We start from the raw sequence: 11504 nt of genomic DNA on the forward strand, positions 1-11504 counted from the left end.
AGGCCCCACCTTCCACCTCACAAATGCTTCTGATCAGAGGGATGAGCTTGGGTAATTTGGAGATGCATGACACAATGGTGTCAGCAGACTGGCCAAACCCACATTCAGTATTTCCCATCATGAGGTCTTTGGTGTCAGGTGACATTAAAGAATGAGAGTGGTGAAGAAACACCTCTGGTGAACCACTTTCTAATAGGCTGAGAATGCAGCTTTCAAATCACTTCCATTACTTGGTTTAAAGAAACTGGAAAGCTAAGTGAAAGAGAGAACACAGGGCTGAAGGTCAGAGGACCTGAGATCCCGCTCTCAATTCTCACTTACAGACTGAATGACAAAAGGTAAGTCATTTGTCCTCCTGTATTTCTGCTTTCCTACTGAAAAATGGCAATAAACTACTTCCTTCGTGGGGACCCTGTGACCAGAAAATGAGGCAATTATAAAACACACATTTAAATATAAAATCACTGCTGGGCATGGTGGCTCAAGCCTGTAATCTCAGCACTTTAGAAGGCCGAGGCGAGTGGATCACCTGAGGTCAAGAATTTGAGACCAGCCTGGCCAACATGATGAAACCCCGTCTCTACTAAAAACACAAAAAATTAGCCGGGCATGGTGGTGGGTGCCTGTAATCCCAGGTACTCAGGAGGCTGAGGCAGGAGAATCGCTTGAACCCAGGAGGCAGAGGTTGCAGTGAGCCAAGATCCTGCCACTCCACTCCAGCCTGGGTGACAGAGCAAGACTCCATCTCAAAATAAATAAATAAAAATAAAATCACTCTGCAACTAGTGGGTACAACCTGAGTTTCTTTTTTTTCTCTCTCTCTGTCTGTTGCCCAGGCCATCACTTACACCGGCGCAATCTCGGCTCACTGCAACTTCCACCTCCCAGGTTCAAGCGATTCTCCTGCCTCAGCCTCCTGAGTAGATAGGATTACAGGGGCCCACCACCACGCCCGGATAATTTTTGTATTTTTTGTAGAGACAGGGTTTCACCATGTTGACCAGGCTGATCTTGAATTCCTGACCTCAAGTGATCCGCCCAGCTCAGCCTCCCAAAGTGCTGGGATTACAGGCATGAGCCACCATGCCCGGCCCAACCTGAGTTTCTTAAGACCTCATAAGCCTCATGGATTCAATAAAATAAGTCATGATTATAACAATAATTTTTAGAGGTTCCCGTAAGGTAGAAACTGCTGTTATTGGGCAACCCGCTCAGGTTCCCTTCCACACTGTGGAAGCTTTGTTCTTTTGCTCTTTGCAATAAATCTTCCTGCAAAAAACAAACAACAAAAAAAAAAAACTGCTATTATTTCAACCCCAGAAAATGCCTTGTGGGGCCCTAAGTCTATCTGTAGAATCTAGAAAGAGACACATTCAAATTAGCCATGTCACATCAAAATTTGGAGAAGAAGAAAAAAATGAAAAGAGATTTAAGAGATTTACTCCACCAATCTCTTGGTAATTTTCGTGTTCATTATCAGTAAGCTGTGTTACTGTTTAAGAAAAGCAACGTTGAAGCTGCTGCTGATCTTTTTAATGCATTTGCAGAGCGTGCTTATCAGCAAACTTGGATGCTATTGGGGTTCTGTTTTTGATCTGAAATTTTTCCAGGACAGGCTTTCTGTTGCCCAGGCTGGAGTGGGTAGCTGCTGTTTCTCAATAGACAAGTCCTAGAAGTAAAGATAATTCAGTTTTCATTCACTCTTAGCTCTTCTGCCACTGGTGTTCCTCTTTGACCCCGACAGGGCTGCACCTGTCTTCTGGGCCTGATGTAGCATTTGCATGGTTTGCCACTTGCCAGAAGATCCACAAGCCATTCTAAAAGCCTTTTGCCCAGTAGAGACTACTCCAGTGAGCACAAACTGTCTAATGGGTTTTTTTAGATGGTCTTCCTCCTTAGCTCATTTTTCTCCAAGAACAAAGATATCAAGGTGTTGATTTAGCAGCAGCTCCTGAAGGACAATCCAGCTTGGTTTAAATCTTTAAAGGTTTTCACTGTAATAGAAAATATAATAGCAACAGTAGCATCCCCTGTTACATTGAAATTAAATGACTTCTCTTTCACTGTTGGGGTGGCAAGTATAATTTCTATCACTTCTTTGGAAAGCAATACAACTTACTAAATATCACCAAAATGTTTATACTTTTTGGAACAAAAACCTCACTGAAAAAAATTATTGCAAGAGTATATTTCAACAGAAAAAAAAACAAGTAATATATATGTGCATGTTTCTCCCTGTGAAAACAACAACACAGAATTTATTAAACAAGTTTTGAAACACTTAGCTATGTGGTAACATGGAACAATGTTCTCCTATAATGTTAAAGGATAAAAGCTTAGAGAATAGAATATATTCTATGACTGCAACTATGAAAGAAAACATAGTTCTACATAGGGACAAAGATGATAAACATGCAAAAACAGGTGTTTGTTTCATGGATTATGTGTATTTTTCCTGCACTCAAATTTATCTTTTATTATTGCTTTTTTATGTTACCCGCTCCTCTCATAAAAAATCCTAAAGACCTTGAATATGCCCCATCAGTATTTAACATTTCGTCTGAAACTGGTTCTAGATGACTCAATCTGCTCCAGTTTTTTGAACAAGATGAATAGCAAGGTTATTCTTTCCATTGTTTTCTTTTTTTCTTTTTTTCAACAGCCAGACACAGGTCTTTAATTGTACAGCTGGCTTCTTTGTTTGGGATACGTTACTTTCAATCATTTTCCTGATCCTCTGCATGATTTACAGAGGCCGAGTGGGAGGCTTTAGCATTTCCACGGTCCTCCTTCTCCACTATCATGAGATTCTTAGGTGAATTTTTTCTAGAGCCATTATTCTCCATTTACAAAGGCAGAATGCAGTGGCAGGAGCTGGGACTCTGGGAAACCAACGGCCAAGAATTCAAACTACAGCATACTATGAAACACTCAGATAAGAGTGTTTCATATTCTGTCATTGGGCAAAGTAAAATGTAAACCATGTACTCAAAACAGAAAATATGGTGGGTGACAGTGACACTGGTATTCGGAAAGATGAAGAAATGCAATTAAGAAACCAGACAAAGAAGTAAACATGCCATGTAGCTTACAAAAGACCAGCCACATTGTGTGTATTTTAATATTATTTAATGGTAACACCTAATAGAGCATCATGATTGTGTGAACTACGTTTTCAGTCATAAAAAATGCTACAAACTTCACCTCCCAAGTTTAAATAGGCTACAATGTCTTGGGAAAAGTGCAAGAAGAATTATTTGATAAAGGGGATGGTTTTTCACACCTGAAAATAATGCTTTTCTTCCAGCCTATCTTGATCAACAGCCAGCAGCAACACATTGCGGATATAATCTCAAGACCTTGTGGCACATACTTGTCACTACATTCATAACTTACTATGGACAGAGGATCATGGAGATTTTGAACATAATTTCCCACATGACAGGAGATTAAATAGACCCCATTGGAAGAAGGCAAGAAGAAGCTAGCTCTCTGAAGTAGCAAAAAGTAAACTTCAGCCAGTTCTGGAAGCAGATAAACAGCAGGAAATATACTTTCAGATGGGCTAGTTTCTCAATAGTTCTTGCTTACAGGAGCTCTAGGGAAAGTATGAGTTAATGGGTAAGAATGTAATAGAAAAGGGGCCAGCCTTAGGAAAATTTGCAATGAAAGAAAATCAGTGTCTCCTCATTTACATCTTTCTTTCTCCTCTTCCTTTGTAATACTACCTTTCTTGGGGTATTCCTTCCCCTAGAATACCCTGCCTGTCACCCCACGAGAACCTGCTCTTGAGACTGCATTTCTAATACCTATAATGAGATGTTATGTCAATGCCTTCTCTCTCAGTGTGTGTATAGACATATTAAGCTTTCTCTCTATGCTGTGTTTTCTCATGCAGGAATATCAGACATTAATGAACCAGTAAAGAGGATACTGGGGTGCAGAAGAGCTTTCCCAGTGTCCCGGGAGCCATTCCACACAGCATCCTACAGCATGACTGTGGATCTGCTGTGCTTAGTTTCTTTACTGGTGAAAACAATCACAGGATTGTTCTGAAAATTAGAGGGGTTCTTTCATGGAAAGCTCTAGAGCAGTCCTTGAGACATGGTAAGTGCTCAACATGTGTTCATTATTATTATCATTATCATTATTTGATGTAAAAGCCTTTCTGAAAGAAATCACACAAAAACATGATCAGTTAAAAAATATATATGAATGAAAAATGTTTGGTGCTGTCACAACACAGAGTGGCATAATGGTTAGGAACATAGACTTTTGAAGTCAACCATCTGTGCTCAAAGCCTAGTGTCACCACACGGCCATTGTGGGACCCTGGGCCTCAGATTTCTAGCCTGAAAAATGGGGGAAGAATGTCTGTCATATAAAGTTGTTGTAAAGATCAAACCAGCTAAGAAATGTAAAATACTGAACAGTGCCTGACACAAAACAAACACCCAATTAATGGTAGCAGGAAGAAAAGAGCACTCTTCAACCAACATTCTACCTTCAGAAACTGGTTAAGAAGAAATAAGTGCTTGGGAACCTTCCTGTTAGAGCTGGGGAACACAAATAACCCCAAGATATGACCTAACTGGGAAATGAGGCACCAGAGTCAGCAGGTCTCAGGACTCGAGAACATGTCATAGATCTGGGGCCAAGGGGACTTCCCAATACCCCAGTCCTGAATTAGCCAGATGTGCCCTTCAGTCCTTGGCTGAGCTGGACTGAGGCCTCCTCCAAAGGGAGAAATAAATGTGCATCCTGAAGAGAGCTGACTCTGAAAGAGAGAGAAACCCACAGAGGCTGAGTTTCACCAGCACAACTACTTCCAAGCACATTCCTCAGGTAAGTCATTTCTCTTCCCAAGGGGATTGAATGAGTTTATGGTGAGAGGCTGAAAGCTTTTCTCCTTTATTTTCCCTCATGGGAGAGGAGTGGAAGTGTTATGTTCTCTGTGGGAATCTGCAGACTACGGACGTTTCCCCCAACAGTTGGCACTGACTGATTGAACTGCATGTCTCTCTATCCACGTCTTCTATATGAAGAATCTAAGTGGGAATAGCCTCCAAAGTAATCCGATAGTACCAAAGCACTATTCTAGTTTTGTATAATTTTTAAGTATCTTCTTTAAATTTTTTTTGCAGACTCCATCTAAGACACAGCATACCAGAGTCTCCAAAGGGCTAAGCTCAGGAATCTATTCTCAAGCTCCCAACAGGAGTCTTATATAGCCAGGCAGGCAATGATCATATTTGGGGACCATTCGAAATAATCTAATGCATATCCTCTGAACTTCAAATTTTTAGTATTCTCGTTTCCTGCTCAGTAAGCTCAATTTCAACACAGTTCACAGTTTCTCATATCCACTATGGCATTCTGCCAAGGAACTACAATTTGTATTCTCTAAACCCATCTGTTCTAAGAATGCTGGGCTGCTTATCAACTTCTAATGTACCTTGCTTAAACTTTCCTCTCTCGATGTGTCCGTGACTGAACTGCAGAAGACAGAACAACTGTACTCACCATCTCTTTCTGCATATCCTATGTCTCCACAGAGGCCACGGTGTCTTCACAAAGCTAACTGTCACGATTTTCGCAGGTGATATTTTCCCTTCATGATTTTCCATTTTCTACTTGAGCATTAAAATATCAGGAAGAAAAAGAAGATAATCATATAGCAGTTGAAGATATCTGCCCCAGCACAGTCCATACTAAGTATTCAGAATTTACAGTTATATTAGATAACTATAAATTAGATAACTATTAACATAGTTATTTTAGATAAGTAATATTCTTCTCATCTTCAAGACTTAAAAAATTAACTGTTTTAAGTGATATTCAAAAAAGGAAGATACTCACTCATATCAACCCAATTAAAACCACATTTTCTATAGCTGGATGTAACAATCTTAATCCAAATCATTCACCAAAGTTGTTTAACTTTCTTAAAGTAAGGCTCTAGAAGTTTGCTTCTTTAAAAGTATCTTGCAAAGCCATTATGAGGTAGAAGAAAAGTTTAAATGCACCACATTTTTCTACTCCATCGTAACTAAAATTACTACTCACGGGACATATATAGCTTCTGCATTTTGGTCCATCACATTTTCCACCATCAAATGAGTGTACTGTTAAGGTTCTCACTTTATCATCAGCATAATATATTTTGCTTCCAGAATGCCCAGTAAAGCTGAAATTTTTCATTTAAAATGATTTTAAAAAGTCACAAATATCTGCTTAACAATCTTAGATCTGAGTTTTGGCAAGACAGTTTAATGCATACACAATGAAAACACTTCATTTCTCACTCTCTCACACGTGCACAGATTAAAACCCCAAAGTTTTCACTGTATTTCCTCTTTCTTATACAGCTCAATTTTTAACATGCAGCTTACTTATAATCTAAAAACAATTTTAAACATGATTGTCATAAAAATATTTTAAAACAGAGATGAAATGTATAAAGGCAGACATAGATCATCCATGGTTACATCAGTTACATTTCTTTAGAAACAGAACTGTTTCTGCTCCTGTAAACCAACTTTTTTCTCACACATTTAAAGTGAGGTTAGTGCTGACATAAAATTATCACTCTACTAACAGTCTGAGTGTTTGCACTGTGCTTCAGGTACATTATCTTCATCTTCACAGCCCCAGCACTCTTACTTGAGAGTATGAGTCAACAGAAGTTTGTAGGCTAAAACCATTCAATAATATTTTCATCAATACTAGAATGATAGTAACATTACAAAACATCAGAGGCCAAAAATGTTTCTTTGTTGGAGCCCAAGATTTTAACTTACTCTTCATTACCTGAAAATACTGTTCATTTAACCTCTTTAGGAAAAAAAAAATATTCTGGAGATGAGTAATTCCTTCCTTAATACTTCACCCAAGACGATTCCTTCACACTTATCCTCCAATGCTTTGTTGTTTTCATCCATTTGATGTAGCAGGCACCAAGAATCACCTTTCCTTTGGTGATCTGGCATAACGATCTCTTATGCTTTTTGCTAGTTGTTTGGTAAATATTTTGTAAATTTTTCCACGGTATGTATGCACTGTTTTTTGTAGTTCCAGTTCTAAAGGTTTTATTAGGGAATGAAATCTTAAAAGAACAATTTCTCAGTGCTTCATAAACAGCTCTAAATGGTGGTTGCTTATCATCATGGTAAACACCTCTGTTCCCGTGAAAAATAAAGATTCCTTCTTCTGCTTCTTGGCAACTGCTTCCATATAGACAATGATCTGGACAATAATTCCATTGATACAGAAAGACAAAAATGCTTTCTGGATGACGAAAAAACATGATATCCAAACATGATATCGCCCATGTGATGTTTAGTTCGTATTTTTTAAGCCATGTCATAAGTATATCTCCTCATTGTAGTCACACAGTTGTCATATCATTCTTGAAATACTTCCTTCTCATTCGAGTCATATTCCTCAACGTAACTCCAGGGTTTACTCCAGTTTTTCCACAGTATGGTTGCCTAGCGAAGCAACTATACCATCTTATTTGAGGTTCCCTGTGTTCTGAGGCCACAGCAGCAATTTATGTGGAATTAAATTTCTTTAGTAAAGAACAAATATGATCAACTTGTCGTAAAAAAGGCTATCAGTGTGGGAGTCAACTTCTTTCAGGAATAACAGCAAGAACAATCTCTGCGAGCCACACGGTTTAAAGAGATTTTCCACTGCTGCATTCTCACTTGGAAAGGTCATGGGGTATATTGTATAATTAAATATTTGGAGAAATGACCCCTGTCTAGCCTTCCTTTAAAGCTATGATGTAGCTGATCTTCAGCAAAAACCTGGAATTGAAGAGCTTTGATCCTGAAAATGACAGCTGACTTCAACATAGTCATAGTTTCTTCCAGTCTTTCACCACAGGCAACTACAGCCAGATGCATTTTCTCAACAGGCTGTATTTTCAGACTACACCTGTCCCACCCACCAGGATGCGCAGCGGGACCAGCGCTGCCCGCGCCTCTCACTGCACCACATCCGCCTCCTGCCAGCCAGGAAGCCACTGAGGCCTGCGGCTTCCCGCCACCACCGCCTGCTGCTTCCTCCAGGGACATGGCGAGCTGGCTGAAGGCATAAAGGAGCAAGCAGAAGCCGCAGGCCAGACACAGCGCCACCACGTGCGGGTAGCGCCGCATCGCCCCAGCAGTGTTCCTCGGTCTCGGTCTCCGCCCCGCCCACCTGGCGAACTGGAGCACAGGGACCATAGTTCTGGAAATTTATCCTTTTTCTCTCCATGGATTCAGCAGCAGTGTCTAAAAGAAAAAAATTCATCAATCAATCATTTATATATATTTTAATATAAAGATAAAACACTGCGAGCCAGTGGAACTGGATAGAAAGTAATTCAATTTTACAGAACACATCTGTTTTTCAGGCTCTTTTATATTTAATATAATTTTATATTTAATATAATTAATATTTATATTAAATATTAAATAGAAATATTTTACATTTAATATTTCTGTGGAATTCCCCTTTTACTTAAGAATTCATTATCAGCGAATTAGTTTAAGGAGGCTGTTTTGTTAGAGGCTGTGGTTGCATTAAAAAATTAAAATAGGAAAAATGACTTGTAAAAATTCAACATTTTGTTTTATTTTTGAGATGGAGTCTCGCTCTGTTGTCCAGGCTGGAGTGCAGTGGTGCGATCTCGGCTCACTGCAACCTCCGCCTCCAGCGTTCAAGTCATTCTCCTGCCTCAGCCGCCTGAGTAGCTGGGATTACAGATTTGTGCCAGCATGCCTGGCTAATTTTTGTATTTTTAATAGAGAAGGGGTTTCACCATGTTGACCAGGCTGGTCTCGAACTCCCAACCTCAAGTGATCCACCAACATCCGCCTCCCAAAGTGCTGGGAGTATAGGCGTGAATCACTGCACCCGGTCAAAATTCAACATTTTAAACTACCACTTATTATATTCACTGTGTCTGTGATTTAACATATCTGTTTCAGTGGCCACAAAATTATAAAATGTATACAGAAGAGTCTCTTAAAAAAATTAAGGAAGCTCTTTCTTTTTTCTTTCTTTTTTTTTTTTGAGACAGAGTCTCGCTCTGTCACCCAGGCCGTACTGCAGTGGCGCTATCTCAGCTCACTGCAAGCTCCGCCTCCCGGATTCACCCCATTCTCCTGCCTCAGCTTCCCGAGTAGCTGGGACTACAGGCCCCCGAAACTACGCCCGGCTAATTTTTTTTTTTTTTTTTTTTTTTTTGTATTTTTAGTAGAGACGGGGTTTCACCGTGTTAGCCAGGATGGTCTTGATCTCCTGACCTCGTGATCCGCCCGCCTCAGCCTCCCAAAGTGCTGGGATTACAGGCGGTTTTTTTTCTTTTTTTTCTTTTTTTTTTCTTTTTTTTGAGACGGAGTCTTGCTTTGTCACCCAGGCTGGAGTGCAGTGGCGCGATCTCGGCTCACTGCAACCTCGGTCTCCTGGGTTTAAGGAATTCTCTGCTTCAGCCTCCTGAATAGCTGGGATTACAGGCGCATGCCACCACGCCCAGCTAATTTTTTTGTATTTTTAGTAGAGACGAAATTTCAGCACCTTGGCCAGGCTGGTCTTGAACTCCTGACCTCGTGAGCAGCCCACCTAGGCCTCCAAAAGTGCTGGGATTATAGGCGTGAGCCACCACGCCTGGCTGGAAGTTCTTTCTTCTTAAAAGAATTATAACTATAATTCCTACTGGCATGACAGTTTTACTAATATAGATTGACTTTTTGCTTCAAATAACCCATTCATACATCTAAATTAATTTTGGCCAGTATGTGTGTGTGCATGTGTGTGTGTGGATGTGTGGATGTAAACGGCAGTAAAGGGTAAAAGGGAAGGTGGAAAAAAGGGAGATGGTCTAACGTTTTTCATACATTTTTTAAATACACAAAAGATATGTAGTAAAAACAATGGTGTAGTGAAAACAAAATCTTGCAAACTAGAAAAAAGACTTAGTACCCGGTCCCGTTCGGTCCCATCCCATCGCGGCGCCAGCCAGCCGTAAGCTCCACGCGGTTCAACAAGGGCCCCTCCTACAGGCTCTTGGCGGAAGTCCAGAACCGGCTCCTATCCAAATATGACTCCCAGAAGGAGGTAGAGCTCCGCAGCTGGATCTAGGGACTCACCGGCGTCTCCATCGGCCCGACTTCCAGAAGGGCCTGAAGTACGGGATTATTTTACGCACACTCATGAACAAACTGCAGCCAGGCTCAGTCCCCGAGATCAACCGCTTCCTTGTAGAACTGGTACCAGCTAGAAAACCTCTCCAACCTCCTCAAGGCCATGGTCAGCTGCAGCATGAATCCTGTGGACCTATTTGACGCCACGACCTGTTTGAGAGTGGGAACGTGAGGCAGGTGCAGGTGTCTCTTCTCGCCCTGGCAGGGAAGGCCAAGACTAAGGGGCTGCAGAACGGGGTGGACGTAAGTGAGGAGTACCTGGAGAAGCAGGAGCGGAACTTCGACGACGCCACCATGAAGGCTGGCCAGTGCGTCATCGGGCTGCAGATTACCAACAAATGCGCCAGCCAGTCAGGCATGACTGTGTACGGCAGAGCACGAGGAGGCATCTCTACGACCCCAAGAACCACTTCCTGCCCCCCGCGGACCACTCGACCATCAGCCTCCAGATGGGTACAAGCAAGTGCGCCAGCCAGGTGGGCATAGCGGCTCCCGGGACCCAGAGGCACATCTAAGACACGAAGCTGGGAATCACAAGTATGACAACTCTTCCATGTCCCTGAAGATGGGCTACACGCTGGGTGCCAACCAGAGCGGCCAGGTCTTCAGCCTGGGCCGACAGATACACGACCCCAAGTACTGCCTGGGAGAGCAGTGGCCCACGGGGCTCCCTCGGGCGCCGGCGACTGCCCGGGGCCAGGGGAGGCCCCTCAATATCTCCCTTACTACCAAGAGGAGACCGGCTACTGAGGCTCCCAGCACGCTCTCTCCCCACATGGTCTCCCCCGTCTGGGTGTTTGGGTTTTTCTGTGTTTTCATCTTTTTTTTTAAAACCTGTTCAGTGCTGCCAGTCAACCGAGGGTCTGTGAGTAGCAGCGTGGGATCAGGCAGCAGGGCTTTTTTCCCCCTTGCTTTCGTTCCTTCGCAGGACTGAGCCACCGGGCTGTGGGGGAAGGGATCAAGGCTAGGTATCCCGATGCGCCTAGGGTGAGGGTCCCCGCTGGCACGTCCAGGCTGTGGGCTGAGCTGTGCTGGGGAGACGAGACCTGGGCATGGAGGGAACCGGTCCTCGAAGGTTTCCGGTTGCCTCTCCTCTTCCCCCTTTGTCAGCCAATCAGTTTGTGGTTTCTGTACCCGCAAAAGTTTCAAGAAGTATTAACAAAAGAAAAAAAAATTTTCCCTCCTGGGGAACGGGGCGGGGACAGTGGGTGCTGGGAAATCCGTCCCCTGAGAGACGGGGCCCGGCAACTATGCTAAAATATCTCAGGATCCTGAGTGGCTGGATTTCCCTAGGACCCTCAGACCAACAGA

General features: G+C 42.4%; 2 pseudogenes; one reads left to right on the plus strand and one right to left on the minus strand.

The window, feature by feature from the left end:
* Positions 1 to 6790: 6790 nt before the first annotated feature.
* LOC112129946 (glucoside xylosyltransferase 1-like) lies at positions 6791 to 8249 on the minus strand (annotated as a pseudogene).
* A 1461-nt stretch (positions 8250 to 9710) lies between these two features.
* LOC100445353 (calponin-2-like) lies at positions 9711 to 10943 on the plus strand (annotated as a pseudogene).
* The last annotated feature ends 561 nt before the right edge of the window (positions 10944 to 11504 follow it).

Source organism: Pongo abelii, chromosome 12 (assembly GCF_028885655.2).
Source record: "Pongo abelii isolate AG06213 chromosome 12, NHGRI_mPonAbe1-v2.0_pri, whole genome shotgun sequence".
Classification (NCBI taxonomy): Eukaryota; Metazoa; Chordata; class Mammalia; order Primates; family Hominidae; genus Pongo; species Pongo abelii.